Below are 16,629 nucleotides of genomic sequence, written 5' to 3'. Positions count from 1 at the left end.
GATGGAGTTTCAATGTTTTTGCCCAGGCTGGAGTGCAGTGACACGATCTTGGCTCACTGCAGCCTCCGCCTCCTGGGTTCAAACGATTCTTCTGCCTCAGCCTCCTGAGTAGCTGGGACTATAGGCACATGCCACCAAGCCTGGCTAATTTTTGTGTTTTCAGTAGAGCTGGGGTTTTACCATATTGGCCAGGCTGCTCTCGAAATCCTGACCTTGTGATCTGCCCACCTCGGCCTCCCAAAGTGCTGGGATCACAGGCATGAGCCACTGCACCTGCATTTATCATTTCTTTGTTTTACAAGAAATCCAATTATAACCTTTTAGTTATTTTATTTATTTTTAATTTTGAGTCAGGGTCTCACTCTGTTGCCATGCTGAAGTGCAGTGGCGAGATCTTGACTCACTGCAACCTCTGCTTCCTGGGTTCCAGCAGTTCTCCCACCTCAGTCTCTCGAGTAGCTGGGTCTACAGAAATGTACCACCACACCCAGCTAATTTTTGTATTTTTTTTTGGTAGAGATAGGGTTTCACTATGTTGGCCAGGCTGGTCTCAAACTCCTAATCTCAGGTGATCTGCCTGCCTCAGCCTCCCAAAGTGCTGGGATTACAGGCATAAGCCACTGTACCCACTCCTTCTAGTTATTTTAAAATGTACAAAAATTATTGTTGACTGTAATCATCCTGTGGTGCCATCAAATAATAGATCTTATTCATTCTATCCAACTATATTTTTGAACCCCTTTCCCTTTCCACCACTACCTTTCCCAGCCTCAGGTAACCATCATTCTACTCTCTATCTTCATGACTTCAATTGTTTTAATTTTTAGCTTCCACAAATGAGAACATGCAAAGTTTGTCTTTCTGTGCCTGGCTTATTTCATTTAACACAATGTCCTGAAGGTCCATCCATGTTGTTGCAAATGGCAGGATCTCATTCTTCTTTATGGCTGAATAGTACTCCATTGTGTATACAGATCACATTTTCTTTATTCATTCTCTGTTAGTGGATACTTAAGTTGCTTCTGAATCTTGGCTATTGTGAATAATGCTGAAATATACATGGGAGTGTCAATATCTCTTCAATACATGGATTGTCTTTCTTTTGAGTATATTCCTGGCACTGGGATTGCTAGGTCATGTGGTAGCTCTGTTTTTAGTTTTTGGAGGAATCTCTGTACTGTTTTTCATAGTGGCTGTACTAACTTACATCCCCATCAAAAATGTACAAGGGTTCCCTTTTTTCTATATATTTGTCAGGGTTCATTATTGCCTGTGTTTTGGATAAAAGTCATTTTAACTTGGGTGGTTGTTTTAATTTTTGCAATTTGGGGGCTACTACCTAAAACCACACAAGACAAAAAGAAATACTTAAAAGATGTTTTCTGATCATAGATCTCTGAATCTCAGTATATTAGCTTTTAATGATCAGAAGGTGATTCTGTGAAGATTCAGAATCATGTGACCATTGGGATGAAGGGACTAGTTTAGTTACATGAGCAAGACAGATTAGGAGAAAAGGAAATGGTATTTTTTGGGGAAAATGGACCTACAAAGTTATAAATTACAGAGAAGTGTGTACATTTGTTTGTTCATTCATTCAACAACTATTGAACATCTACTCTGTGCCAAGCACCTTGCTTGATGCTGGACTGTGATAAGTCTACAAGAATCTCAATAGAACTAATATACCTTAGTATATTACTGCATATTTTACAGATCCCATTTCATTCCATTTTCATATGAATGTACTATGCACAAAACTTAGTTTTATTTTGATGCAATTAGGAATTACCATTATTTTATTCAATTAGACTAATGTTTATGATCTTGTAATTGTGGTCTATAATAAAAAACAATATATTTAGCTTTTATTTCGAGAGTACTATGTGTGATGATGTCAAATGCAAATCTAATTTTCCATTCAAATAGAGGGTGAGCTGGGGATATATATCTTATAATTCCAAAGTTGGGGATTCTTATAAGAAAACTGGTCCTGAGAGAGAAAAATTTCTCTCCTTTTTCTCTCTCAGAAGAGTTAATGAATGAACAAATGGGGATTTAATATCATTCAATCTAGACATTAAGATTCAGACTTTAAAAATAGCCTGATAGGCCCAGCACAGTGGCCCATTCCTATAATCTCAGCATTTTGGGAGGCGTGGCAGGCAGATCACTTGAACCTAGGAGTTCAAGGCCAGCTTAGAAAACATAGGGAAACTCCATCTCTTAAAAAAAAAAAGTTTCATGACTGTTATTGAGATCATTTTGCTCTAGAATATTGTGTTCAACAGTCTTAGTATAAACGGCTACATTGTACCTTTAGAGTTTCCACTGACTGCATTTTATTTTGTGTGGAAATTTGATTAGTAGAATCTGTGTTGGCTCACTGGAATCTGTAGGAAATATGAAAACTGTAGCAGCCCAATTGACTTTACTGACTTTTTTTTTGGTAAAATGAACATTCCAAGATCCTGGTATGTAACTTGTTGGCCTTATAACATTTACAAAAAAGTCTATGGATCTGGCCAGCAGCAGTGGTTCACACCTGTAATCCCAGCACTACGGGAGGCCAAGGCAGGCAGATCACCTGAGATCGGGGGTTGGAGACCAGCTTGGCTAAGATGGCGAAACCCTGTCTCTACTAAAAATACAGAAAATAGCTAGGCTTGGTGGTGTGAGCCTACTATAATCCTACCTACTCGAGAGGCTGGGGCACGAGAGTAGCTTGAATCTGGGAGGCAGAGGTTGTAGTGAGACGGCATCACGCCACTGCACTCCAGCCTGGGAGATGGGAGATAGAGCCAGATTCTGTTGCAAAAAAAAAAAAAGCCTTTCCGGTGGTGACAACCTACCCACGAGAACATGCCTCTCGCAAAGGATTTCATCCCTCTCCAGAAGAGGAGAGGAAACACAAGAAGAAACGCCTGGTGCAGAGCCCCAAGTCCTACTTCATGGATGTGAAATGCCCAGGATGCTATAAAATCACCACGGTCTTCAGCCATGCACGAACGGTGGTTCTGTGTGTTGGCTGCTCCACTGTCCTCTGCCAGACTACAGGAGGAAAAGCAAGTCTTACAGAAAGATGTTATTTTAGGAGGAAACAGCACTAAAAGCACTCTGAATCAAGATGAGTGGGAAACCATCTCAATAAACACATTTTGGATTAAAAAAAAGAGAAAAGAAAAAGAAAAAATCTATGGATTTAATAGTATTTAAAACTAATACTATTCTATTAAGCAGAATGATCCATGTTGGAAACAGTTTTTCATGGATCTCTCACATTTCTGCCTATCTCATGAGCAGAGAGTCACTGGTACATTTGTTCCAGACTATCTTTTCAAGGATATTTGTGTGCTGAACAGCCTTGGAAGACAGAGGTAATAATTCCTTCTGGAGCAAAAGAACACACTTATTGTTGGCTCATTTTCAAAGTGCAGGTTTCGCCTTCTTTTTTTTTTTGAGATGAAGTCTTGCTCTGTTACCCAGGCTAGAGTGCAGTGGCTCAATCTCAGCTTCCTTTGACCTCTGCCTCCTAGGTTCAAGTAATTCTCTTGCCTCAGCCTCCTGAGTAGTTGGGGTTACAGGTGTCTGCCACAGTACCAGGTTAATTTTTTTATTTTTAGTAGAGATGGGGTTTCATCATCTTGGCCAGGCTGGCCTTGAACTCCTGATGTCATGATCCACATGCCTTGGCCTCCCAAAGTGCTGGGATTGCAGGTGTGAGCCACCACACCCGTCTTTGTTTCTTCTCTTATAATGCAAACCACTGCATGTGCTGTTGTCACCTGGTCCTTTTCCTGTCACCATGGGGGGTTTGAGACTCTGGGAGCAAATGCAAAAAGTGATGAAATTCTGGTTACTGGTATTAACATGAATAATAAAAATCCCTTATATCTGACCCAGGAGTGTCATGTCTTCAATTTCCTAGTGTTTGGCTAACTCGTTAACTTGCAAGTAGGGTAAAATCTTAGATCCTTTACAGTTCTTGATTGTCAGTACCATAATTTTTTTTTGAGACAGAGTCACTCTTGTTGCCCAGGCTGGAGTGCAGTGGCACCATCTCAGCTCACTGCAACTTCCTGGTTCAGGCAATTCTCCTGACTCAGCCTCCTAAGTAGATGAGATTACAGGCACCTGCCACCATGCCTGGCTAAATTTTGTATTTTTAGTAGAGACAGGGTTTCACCATGTTGGGCAGGCTGGTCTCGAACTCCTGACTTCAGGTGATCCACCTGCCTCAGCCTCCCAAAGTGCTGGGATTACAGGCACAAGCCACCACACTGAGCAGTCAGTACTATAATTGATAGTCAACTTTTTTTCGTCATGTGTATATGTAACTAATATGGCCTTGCTAGATGTATAACTAGTAAAAGAAAGGAAAGTGACTGCTAGTCTTCAAAAATAATAATTCCCTGGTGGTCTACTGGCTAGGAACCAAAAAAAAAAAGAAAAAAAGGGCTGGGCATGGTGGTTTACACCTGTAATCCCAGCACTTTGGGAGGCTGAGGCGAGAGGATCACTTGAGCCCAGGAATTTGAGATTTTCCGGATTACCAAGAGATGATTATATCAAAGAAATGGTAACATCACTGCATTCCAGCCTGGGTGACAGAGCAAGATGTGTCTCAACCAAAAAAAAAAAAAAGTGAATAGTAAAAAGTAGTGTCTTCTTTTTTTCCCACACTACCCCCATTCTATCTATATTGTTGACTATTGGCTTTTAAGTATTAAAAAAAAGAAGGTTGTAATTAAAAAAAAATTAATAAATTGTTGACTAGAAGCCAACTCTGTTTAAGAAAAGCAGAAATCAGTGCAATAATCTAGCCCTATAAATTCCTTAGCTGACCAGAACTAGACATCACCAATTTGAAAAAAAGATATGAGCAAGCCAAGACTGCTGGGACCTGCTGAGGGCTAGGGAGTGAATTGGGAGCTGGGCCTGGAACGGAAGATTTCTTTTTTTTTTTTTTTTTAGTTTCACTCTTTTTGCCCAGGCTGGAGTACAATGGCATGATTTCGGCTTACTGAAACCTCTGCCTCCTGGGTTCAAGGGATTCTCCTGCCTCAGCCTCCCAAGCAACTGGGATTATAGGTGCCCGCCATCATGCCTGGCTAATTTTTTGTATTTTTAGTAGAGATGGGGTTTTACCATGTTGGTCAGGCTGCCTTGAACTCCTGATCTCAGGTGATCCAACTGCCTTGGCCTCCCAAAATGCTGAGATTACAGGCATGAGCAACCCTACCCAGCTGGAAGATTTCTTGTAATTCAAGTGTCTTCCAAGATGCTTGTTAAAGATGACTAGTATAATGTTTTCTTTTCTTGTTAGGTAGAAGTATTATATTTTATTTAAATTTTTTTTTAAAATATTTATTTTATTTTTGAGACAGGGTCTTGTGCTGTTGCCAGGGTGGAGTGCAGTAGTGCAATCTCAACTCATTGCAACCTCTGCTTTCTGGGTTCAAGTGATTCTCCTGCCTCAGCCTCCTGAGTAGCTGGGGTTACAGGCGCTCGCCACCATGCCTGGGTAATTTTTTTGTATTTTTAGTAGAGATGGGGCTTCACCATGTTGGCCAGGCTGGTCTTTAACTCCTGACCTCAAGTGATTCATCCACCTCGGCCTCCCAAAGTGCTGGGATTACAGGAGTAAGCCATCATGCCCAATCTATTTTTTTTTTTTTTTTGAGACAGGGTTTTGCTATGTTGCCTAGGCTAGTCTCTCCCTCTTTTTTTCTTTTTTCTGAGATGGAGTTTTGTTCTTTTTGCCCAGGCTGTAGTACAACGGTGAGATCTCAGTTCACTGCAACCTCCACCTCCTAGGTTAAAGTGACTCTCCTGTCTCAGCCTCCCAAGTAGCTGGGATTACAAGCATACCCACCATGCCTGGCTAATCTTGTATTTTTAGTAGAGAAAGGGTTTCACCATGTTGGCCAGGCTGGTCTTGAACTCCTGACCTCAGGTGATCTGCCAGCCTAAGCCTCCCAAAGTGCTGGGATTATAGGAGTAAGCCACTGCCGAAACATTATATTTGCTCCTTAATTTTTTTTTTTTTTTTTGTAGAGACATGGTCTCTCTCTCTTGCCCAGGCTGATCTCAAACTCCTGGCCTCAAGCGATCCTCCTACCTCAGCCTCCCAAAGTACTAGGATAACAGGTGTGAGCCACTACACCCAACCTCTCCTTAACTTTTAAAAATGGTAAAATATCAGCTGGGTATGGTGGCTCATACCTGTAGTCCTCGCTTTGAGAGACCTAGGTGGGTGGATCACCTGAGGTCAGGAGTTTGAGACCAGCCTCGCCAACATGGTGAAGCTCCATGCCAACAAAAAATACAAAAAATTAGCTAGGTGTGGTGGTGTCTGCCTGTAGTTACAGTTATTTGGGAGACTGGCATGAGAATCCCTTGAGCCTTGAGGTGGAGTTTGTAGTGAGCCACTGAACTCCAGCCTGGGTGATGAGCCAGACCCTGTCTCAAAACAAACAAACAAACAAAGAGTAAGACTTCTGGAGTCAGCCAGTCTGGGTTTGTGTTCTGGTTCCACTTTCGTAAACTTTGAGCAGATTATTTAACTTGTCTAAGTCTCAGTTTCCTTATCTTTATATGGACATTATAACAGTATTCCCTTATCACTAAAAATGGCTGTGATGATGAAATGAGATAATGGCACAGGGCAAGGCACATAGTAAGCACTCATTAAGTGGTAATATAATTTTATTATTATTAGATACTTTTTTTTTCCTCCATGTTGGTCAGGCTGGTCTTGAACTCCCGACCTCAGGTGATCCACCCACCTCGGTCTCCCAAAGTGCTAGGATTACAGGCCTGAGCCACTGCACCTGGCCTTTTTAATTTTTTTATGGAGACCGCAGATACTTGTTAAACATATGCCTGATGGCTGGGCCTGGTGGCTCATGCCTATAATCCCAGCACTTTGGGAGGCTGAGAGGCAGTAGGATTGCTTGAGCCCAGGCATTCAAGACCAGCCTGGGCAACATAGCAAAAGCCGGTCTCTAAAACAAAAAAACAAAAAAGAAAAAGAAAGTCTAAGAACCAAAAATAATTATAATAGTAAACATTTATGAAAGACTTACTATGAGCCAGGCCTATGCTAAGAACTTTACAAACAGTAATCCGTTTAATTCTTACAGCACCACTATGAGGTGAGTGCCAATATTATACCCAATTTATAGATAAGGAAATGAGGAACAGAAGGATTAAGTAACCCACTTAGCCAATAATGGTAAAGCTGGGAGTTAAACCCAGGATTCTGAATCTAAATCCATTTCTTTTTCTTTCCTTTTCCTTTTTTCTTTTTAGACAGGGTCTCACAGTGTTGACCGGCATGGAATGCAGTGGTACAATCAGTGCTCATTGCAGCCTTGACCACCTGGGCTCAAGAAATCCTCCCACCTCAGCCTCCTGAGTAGCTGGGACTGCAGGAGTGCACCACCATGCCCGGCTAATTTTTTTTTTTTCTTTTCTTCTTTTCCTATTGCTTTGAGCAAAACCAGCTAATGTTTTTTAATGATCTATAGAGATGGTGTCTCATTGTGTTGCTCAGGCTGGTCTTGAACTCCTGGGAGATCATCCTCCAACAGCCTCTCTAAGTACTGGGATTACAGGTGTGAGCCACTGTGACCAGCCACAGATTTGTTTTAAAATGAGTAAATGCTCTACATTTGAATAGTAGTCCATCTATGTGGGTTGACAGATGCCTTTTTTGTTTGTTTTTAAAAATGAGGGCCAACTGCTTGGGAGGCTCTGGTAGGAAGATCGCTTGAGCCCAGGAGGTTGAGGCTGCAGTGAGCCATGATTTCATCACTGCACTTCAGTATGGGTGAAACAGTGAGACTCTGTCTCAAAATAAAATAAGATGAGGATGCTCTGTAGATGGAGCTCACTTTCTTTTTTTTTCTTTTTTTTTTTTTTAAGTCAGAGGCTTGCTCTGTTGCCCAGGTTGGAGTGCAGTGGCACGATCCTTGGCTCACTGCAACCTCCACCTCCCGGGTTCAAGCAATTCTCCTGACTCAGCCTCCTGAGTAGCTGGGACTGCAGGTGCACACTGCTATACCTGGCTAATTTTTGTATTTTAGTAGAGACAGGGTTTCACTGTGTTGCTCAGGCTAGTCTCCGACTCCTGAGCTCAGGCAATCCACCTGCCTTGGCCTCCCAAAGTGCTGGGATTACAGGTGTGAGCCATTGCGCCCGGCCAACGAGCTCACTTTCACCCATACCTGTCTGTTTATGATATAATGAGTGGTCCCATTTGGACTTCCTGGCTGTCCAAATTTATCAGTCTGTTTCCAATCTATTCCTTCAACTAAACACAGGCCAATTCCATCTTGGAAAACTAGCTTGCACTCTTTAGAATTCTCTAGGGGGATTCTTCCATATTATATTTTAATTTGTTTTATCTTAGCGACCATATAAAAGGCTTTTAAGGTCTAATCAACTAGTTTTCTCCCTTGAAACTACTAGAAGAGGTAAGTGGATTACCATCTAGCGTGGACAACACAAATAGCTTTTTTTTTCTTGCATTTTAACAACACTGAAAATGTGATCGCATTATGGTCTACAGGAAAGGGCAGTTTACAGACAATTGTGAGTCCTGCTTCAGCTGTTCCCTAGCTGTGGGATCTTGGCAAGTTGTCTTAGCTTTCTGAGCATTAGATTTCTTGTTTATAAATTAGAAATTTTGACCTTGCCGGTTGTTGTGAGGATTGTGTGAGATACATGCAGGCGATCAGCACATGTGGACATAAAGATAGTGCAGCTAATTTAGATAAGGGAGTCGGGGAAGGTTCCATCAATTTAATTTTCTATCTGTAGCCATCACCCCAAATACTGCAGGTAATTTCAGAGATGATTCAGGTAATAAGGGGATGGGGAAAGAATTAGACTCTTAGACTCAGAAAATCTCTAGCCTACATCTATTTAGAATTTTACAACTTACATTAAAGGTAATATACTCACCTTGCGCTGTGTAGATCTTGCAAAGTTCTCTGGCCGAATGCAATCAGTTTCACTCTGACAAGACTAAAGACTATTCAAATAATGTGAATATAAAATATTGTACAATTTTTTTCAACTTATGGTCCATTTATACAAAGACTCATTGCCATAGGAGAAGCATTTCAATTATTTTCTAGGCTGGGTGCGGTGGCTCATGCCTGTAATCTCAGCACTTTGGGCGGCCCAGGCAGGTGGGTCATGAGGTCAGGAGTTTGAGAGCAGCCTGGCCTATATGGTGAAACCCCTGTCTCTACTAAAAATACAAAAAAAAAAAAAAAAAAAAAAAGCCGGCCTTGGTGGCACATGCCTGTAGTACCAGCTACTTGGGAGAATCGCTGGAACCTGGGAGGTAGAGGTTGCAGTGAGCTGGGATTGCACCACTGCACTCCAACCTGGAGTGACAGAGTGAGACTCTGTCTCAAAAAAAAAATTTTTTTTCTAGTGGTTGCAATCATTTCATGTAATTCTGTTATTCTCTCTTTCTTTCTTTTTTATTTTATTTTATTTTTTAGAGACGGGGTTTCACCATGTTGGCTAGGATGGTCTTGATCCTTGACCATCGTGATCCGCCTGTCTTGGCCTCCCAGAGTGCTGGGATTACAGGCGCGAGCCACTGCGCCCAGCCAAATTCTCTCTCTCTCGAAGTTTTTTATGACCCTTCCTGTTGGATTTGGGTTCCCTCCTATAGGTTTCCATATCTGCAGTTTCCAAAGACATCTGGGATGTATGGTTCTGTCATGTATATGGGACTCCCCCCAACAGATTATTAATTTGCAGGGGGTGAGAACTCTTCATGTTCCTGACAATCTTCACCCTCCTGCCCCTCAAACTCACAGCTGTGCTACTGCAATTTGCTCTGGGATCTTGGAACGAATTCCTTCATGTCCTTCTTCTTCCTCCCTTTTTATGTCAGCCCAGTTTCCCAAATCATCTCTCATCCTTTAGATTCTGATGTCCACATGACCTTGTATATCTCCTTTTCTGATCCCATGTCTTACCCCTCCCCAACTTCTTTTTTCTTTTTATTTTTCTTCTTTTTTCTTTAAATTTTTGAGACAAAGTCTCAATCTGTTGCCTAGGCTGAGTGCAGTGGCACAATCTCGGCTCACTGCAACGTCTGCCTCCCACGTTTGAAAGATTCTCCTGCCTCAGTCTCCTGAGTAGCTGTGTCTACAGGTGTGTACCACCATGCTTGGCTAAGTTTTGCATTTAATTGGAGATGGAATTTTACTGTGTTGGCCAGGCTGGTCTCGAACTCTTGACCTCTCTTGATCTCCCGATCTCAGCCTCCCAAAGTGTGGACTACAGGTGTGAGCCACCGCACCAGCCCCCTCCCCAGCTTCTGCAACACTTCCACAGGGACCTCAGTTGTATTCTCTCAAAAGCCTCACTTCCTCACTTCTCTGAATGTTTTCTTCACCTGCTTGCTAGACCTGGCTCTCCTGAGCACACGGTTCCCTTGCCGTGGATGGCTGTTTTCTCTCCCACACTTCTCAGACCAGGGCCCTGCAAATGGGGTGAGTGTTCTTGTTCCTGCATCCAGGCCATTTTCCCTCCCACTCCACAGCTCCCACTACCACCTCTGTCACATCATCAAATTCTACTGAATTGTGGTCCTCTAACACGTCCTCCTTCCCACACATGCCCTCATTTCTTCAAGGTTCCTTTCACCTTCTTGGTTTCTGTCATCCTTCTTGATGATTGTTTCATCCTTACAGATGACTGTATTCAACATAGTATCTAGTCTTGGTGTCTCTTAGGCTTCCCCTCTTCAAATGGCCTTGCACCCTTCCATACCTCATGCCACTCATGCCCAAGGTCAATCCTTAGACTTGATCATTACTAATAGCTGCAACCTGTCCAACAGCTCAAGTTCAAGGGCAGGCTATTATTGTTACCATTATTAATTTACAGAATTTGTTAAAATTTATTTATTTATTTATTTCTGAGATGGAGTCTCACTCTGTCACCCAGGATGGAGGGCAGTGGTGTAATCTTGGCTCACTGCAACCTCCGCCTCCCGGGTTCAAGTGAGTCTCCTGCCTCAGCCTCCTGACTGGCCGGGACTACAGGTGCCCACCACCACACCCAGCTAATTTTTGTATTTTTAGTAGAGATGGGGTTTCACCATATTGGCCAGGTGGATCTCAAACTCCTGACCCTGTGATCCGCCCACCTCGGTCTCTCAAAGTGCTGGGATTCCAGGCGTGAGCCACTGCACCTGGCTACAGAATTTGCTGAATGAGACCACTCACTCATGGGACTAGCACAGGCAAATCAGTTACATTCTTTCGGCCCCGTTTGCTCTATTCAGGGGCTGTTCTGTGGGTTGGTTGAGATCAGATATTTGTGGCAGGAGATGGAAAGAGCTGCGAGAAGGGCTGAAAAATGAAGAGATTAAGGGTGCTGAAATTAAGCCAGGAGGAAAGAAGTAAAGCCTGGGGCAGAGAGGAGTGTAGAACAATAATCCATGCTGGAGAAAAAGGATGGGCGATCTGCACAGCAGAAGGTGGGACCCTGGTGAAGGAACAGTAAATTAGATTATGAACTGGAGACCTGCAGCGTCAGCAAGGATGGAATAGGGAGATTAAAGGCAGCTCCAGGGATCCAGGGGGAAGAAAAGGTGCCAGGGCACAGAGTAGGGGCTGAATAAATATTTGTTAAAAAAATAAATATGTGACTCCAGGCTTAGGTTTTGTTATTATTTTTTTTTTTTTTTAATTTTTGTATTTTTATTAGAGACAGCGTTTTGCCATGTTGGCCAGGCTGATCTTGAACTCCTGACCTCAAGTGATCTGCCCTCCTTGGCCTCCCAAAGCGCCAGGATTGCAAGCAAGAGCCACTGTGCATGGCCTTTTGGTCTCTTATGTGTAAGAGAGGATAAGTTTCTTTCTCAGAGTGTGCTGCAGCCAGACATCGTATTTCTCCTTAGCAGAAACTCTGCTGTTCCAATCATACATGGTGCTATTGAGTTCAATGTGGAGATCCAGGAGTGGACGTTTTCTTTCTTGTCTCAGTTTCTGGGAGAGGCACTGCAGGTACAGGGACGGTGAACTGCAGGACTCTTCCAGCAGGGACACATCTGCAGTGCAAAGGCTCCAGAAGAAGTCAGCTTCTCGGTGAACTGTGCACAGCCCTCGCTGCTGAGACTTGGATTCCACATTCTTCATCGCTGGCCCATCCACCTCCAGGAGGCTGCTGTCCTCCAGCTGGCCCTCTGACACCATATAGTTCTGAATAAAAAACACCTTTGGCTTCCCTACTAGATAAGGGCATAAATCTTTCATAAACATCCTCCTGATGTGATGCAGGGGGAGCCCTGGGTGAGTCTGATCCACACCATACACAGTCTGGGAGCCTCGTCGGCTCACCAGGACACACACAAAGCTGTCGTAGTCTTGGTGTTGGGGCATACAGGCAACTCGTTGAAGAACCTGTAATATACCATCCATAGTGAGATGCAAGGATTTCTGAACTTCATAGCCCAGGGAAGTGAAGGTATCTCGAAGAAGCTCTGTCTCATTGCCAATGCAATCGATTATCAGGCAGATTCCTAGGGGCTTGCTCTTCATCTTGTATCTCTCTTCAGGCATGCTCTGAGGCAAAAAAGCTTCTGATTCCTGAATGGATGTCTTCACTGGTTCTTGTTGAGTGCCAAGTTGTTCCTTAAGTCTTTGTTCTTTACTTCTCCCATTATGGAGCCTGAAGTTATTTGAAGGATCCTTGAAACTGTTTTTGATTGCTGCTTGGAGAACATTCTTGTAACTTGTCCCTGCTCTTTGAGCAGACTGCTTGTACTTCTGGATTTTTGTCTTCAGGTCTAATCTGTGGATGTTCTTTAGGCCTTTTTCTAATAAATCCAGTTGATCTGGGGCAACCAGATTTCGTTTCTCCAACTCAACCACAAGGTCCAAGAAACTCTTCTCCTTGTTTTTCTTGCCTCGGTCCATATAATCCCTCATGAGGAAAATTCATGAGGACACATCAGATTTATCCAAATTCTCACCGATCTCTGCCATCAGCACTCTGTAGTCCGAAACAAGGTGAGGGTGCCTGAGCAGGTGGTCCTCCACGGCTTTTCTGTCCATTTTCAAGATCCGCTTGAGCAGGTCGAATCGCCTCACTCTGTAGAGCAGTTCAGCCAAGCTCACGAGAGAGAGCTTACCTCTTTCACGTAAAATATCCAGAAGGTCCCTGACATTAGGTGGAACCACATCTATAGCAACATCCCGGCACAAAAAGAGCAGCATCTCCTTCTCATCTGTGTCAAGTGCTTCTTCAACCTGATGGATGACCTCTGCAGACATCCTACTTTTAGGCTGGGAAAGCTCACAAGGGTCTACAGGAGTACAGCTCCAGGCCAGTCAACAGAAAGCCAGGAGGTAGTCAACTTCATTTCTGAGGGATGACTTCATTTCTTTCAGAATCCTTTCCAGTGGAGGAGGTCGTCCTGTCGCGGCCGGACTCTCCTGCCGCTGCCACCTCAGCCTTCGCTCGGTCAGACTCTGGGCGGGCGCACGGAAGATGGAGGAAAGAAAACCGAAAGCCTGGAAGCGTACTTGGTGCTGCTGTGCGATCGCTGTTCGTTGCGCTTCCCTTCCACGTCCCATCCCTTCCGAGCCCCACCCCCTCCCGTGGTCCTTGGATAGCCCTGGACTTTGTCTCAGCTGTTACTGGACGAAAGTCAGGTTTTGTTATTGTTTACGCAATCTATTTTGGATCAAGATGTGCAAGGGTGTCACATTTTAGACGGGTATGGGGATGGGGAAGGGTGAGGCATGTTTCTTGCTTTTGTGCTTATTAGAATGGCGGGAGGTCTGGACAGATGTATTGGAAGAAGGCTTCAGATTTTTCAGGCTCTAAGCAGCTTTGTATCAGCAATGTGTGAATTGGATTTCAGCAGCCTCATCTTTGTACCTAGGTTGGGGTGGGTGGTACAGTAGTGATGCGGTAGGCCTCGAAAGTTCGTTCCTGAAACCCTCCCTCAGTAGTCCTTACATTGCTTGAATCTGGATTCCTGCCGACCTGGAAGCCAAGAAAACCTTGGCTTTTCTGCTGTGCCCTCCCTTTTGCTATGACAGTTGAGGCCAAGATCAAGTTTAGAATGAAGAGATGTGTGAACAGAGGTGTGAGTCAGGGATTTCTCTCTCTCTCTCTTTTTTTTCATGCCAGACGGGTAATGTGCCAATGTTGTAACAAGGTTTGTGGTGCTACGTTTCACACATGTGTGTGAACACAATCATCATGCTCATGAACTACGAAAGGAGTTTTTAGTTTAATTTTTCAGTAGAGATGACTGGGTGTCAGTCATCAGAAGGCCTTTATTTTTTTATGTTTTGAGACAAAGTCTCGTTCTGTTACGTGGGCTGGAGTGCAGTGTCATGATCTCAACTCACTGTAACCTCCACCTCCCAGGTTCAAGCCACTCTCCTGCCTCAGCTTCCTGAGTAGCTGGGATCACAGACGGGTGCTATCATGACTGGGTAATTTTTATATTTATGTATTTTTTAATAGAGATGGGGTTTCACCATCTTGTCCAGGCTGGTTTTGAACTCCTGATCTCAAGTGATCTGCCCACCTTGGCTTCCCAAAGTGTTGGGATTACAGGCAAGAGCCACTGCACCTGGCCAGAAGGCTATCATTATAATGTGCCCTTACCACCTTCCCCTCTTGAGAAAATCTCATTATGGACTCTGTCTGGTTCAGTAAGCTACAGTCATTTGACCCAGAGGAGAGCTGAAAACGTTTTTCCTCGAGGCTCTGGTAGTTACCAGGAGTTGACAGTTTCCTTGGTTGTCTGGTGTTTGGTTCTCATACCCAGAGGGGTACCCAAGGATTCTTCGGAGCTGTTACTTTGAGCCCTATTTTTATTGATTTCAATGCAGAACTATACAGCCTGAATATTTACAAGTTATTCAATTTGACAATTTTGAAATATTTCCTAATAATTGTCTGTTTGTGAATTTAGGTTGATATTACACAACTTTCAAAATACTTTTAAAAATCTACTCTGTGATACCTGTTAGCTCTGTTTTGCCTTTTAAACTTGCCCAGGGCCACAGATTTAGTAAGTGGCAAGGCTAAGGTTAAAAGCTTTGAAGGGGCTGAGCGGGGTGGCTCACACCTGTAATCCCAGCACTTTGGAAGGCTGAGGTGAGCAGATCACTTGAGGTCATGAGTTTGAGACCAGCCTGCCAAACATGGTGAAGACCCATCTCTACTAAAAACTATAAATATAAAAATTAGCCGGGTGTGGTGACGGATGCCTGTGGTTGCAGCTACTCAGGAGGCTGAGGCTGCAGAATCGCTTGAGGTTGCAGTGAGCCAAGATCACGCCACTGCACTCCAGCCTGGGTGACAGAGCGAGACTCCATCTCAAGAAGAAAAAAAAAAGCCTTTTAGAGTTTGGACTTGAATTGTGATTCTGTTGCTTGGAAGCTGGGTACATTTCTTAGCCTCTAAAAAAAAAAATCTGATTTTTGAATACTTGCCAGCTTCCAGGAACTAGTCTAAGACATTTTCTTATCTGTAAATTGGGAAAAGAATCTTAAAGATGATGTGTGGGCATGCATGTAACATCCTTAGGGCAGAAGCTGAAATATTATAGGCATCCAATACTGTTAGTCCTTGTGATTGTCATTTGTCATCTCGTCTGCCAAGAAATATGACTTGCCACAGCACTACTCTTGCCATTTCCATTTAAAATGGTACTCTTCTGAAGAAAACTTGTAAACATGTCACCAATGCTCTCTTTCCTTAAATAAATTTAAAATAAATTTCATCAAAATTTATTTAAAACTTTTAATTTTAGAATAATTTTAGATTTACAGAAAAGTTACAGGATAGTACAGCAAGTTCCCCTGTGTCCTTTATCCACATCTCACATGACAATGGTACATTTGTCACAACCCAGAAGCCAACACTGGTACATTACTATTAACTAAACCCCAGACTTTATTCAGATTTCACTAATGTCCTTTTTCTGTTCCAGGATTCAATCCATGTTGAATTGGGCATACGCGCCATTCTGCATTTGGCAGTCACTGTTCTGTTAGCTTTCTAGCCACCTCTGCTCATCAACAGGCCCCAGGAACCACTAGCAATGCTTTCATTTTGGCATTTCCAGCCTGCTGCCCTTCATTTTTTTTTTTTTTTGAGACAGAGTTGCCCAGGCTGGAGTGCAGTGGTGTGATCTTGGCTCACTGCAACCTCTGCCTCCCAGGTTCAAGCAAGTCTCCTGCCTCAGCTTGTGGAGTAGCTGGGATTACAGGTGCCAACCACCATGCCCGGCTAATTTTTGTATTTTTAGTAGAGACGAGGTTTCACCATGTTGGCCAGGCTGGTCTTGAACTCGTGACCTCAGGTGATCCACCCACCTCAGCTTCCTAAAGTGCTGGGATTACAGACGTGAGCCACCATGACCCGCCTGCCCTTCACTTTTTCTGGTCAATCATTTTCTTACCCTCTGAAGGATAGAGAGTAAGAAAATAGAATTGATCCCTAACAGTGGTACTTACTAGCAGTAAAACCTAACTTAAATCTTTTAGAAATCCTCAGTTTTCTCATGTATAAAATGGGAGAAACAATAGTTTGTACGTGGCTTGGTACACAATGACTCCA

General features: G+C 43.4%; 1 non-coding gene and 1 pseudogene across 1 annotated transcript; both read right to left on the bottom strand.

Annotated features, from left to right (window-relative positions):
- Positions 1-11,717: 11,717 nt before the first annotated feature.
- Positions 11,718-13,516, bottom strand: LOC100412388 (CASP8 and FADD-like apoptosis regulator pseudogene; annotated as a pseudogene).
- Positions 13,517-14,175: 659 nt separating this feature from the next.
- Positions 14,176-14,276, bottom strand: LOC118144711 (small nucleolar RNA U13). Its single transcript, XR_004729457.1, has one exon. It is a non-coding gene; the product is annotated as a small nucleolar RNA U13 (small nucleolar RNA).
- Positions 14,277-16,629: the final 2,353 nt, after the last annotated feature.

The sequence above is a fragment of the Callithrix jacchus genome, chromosome 9 (genome assembly GCF_049354715.1).
Source record: "Callithrix jacchus isolate 240 chromosome 9, calJac240_pri, whole genome shotgun sequence".
NCBI classification, from domain to species: Eukaryota; Metazoa; Chordata; class Mammalia; order Primates; family Cebidae; genus Callithrix; species Callithrix jacchus.
The sequence above is the reverse complement of the archived record's forward strand: the minus strand, read 5'-3'. Positions and strand labels throughout refer to the sequence as shown.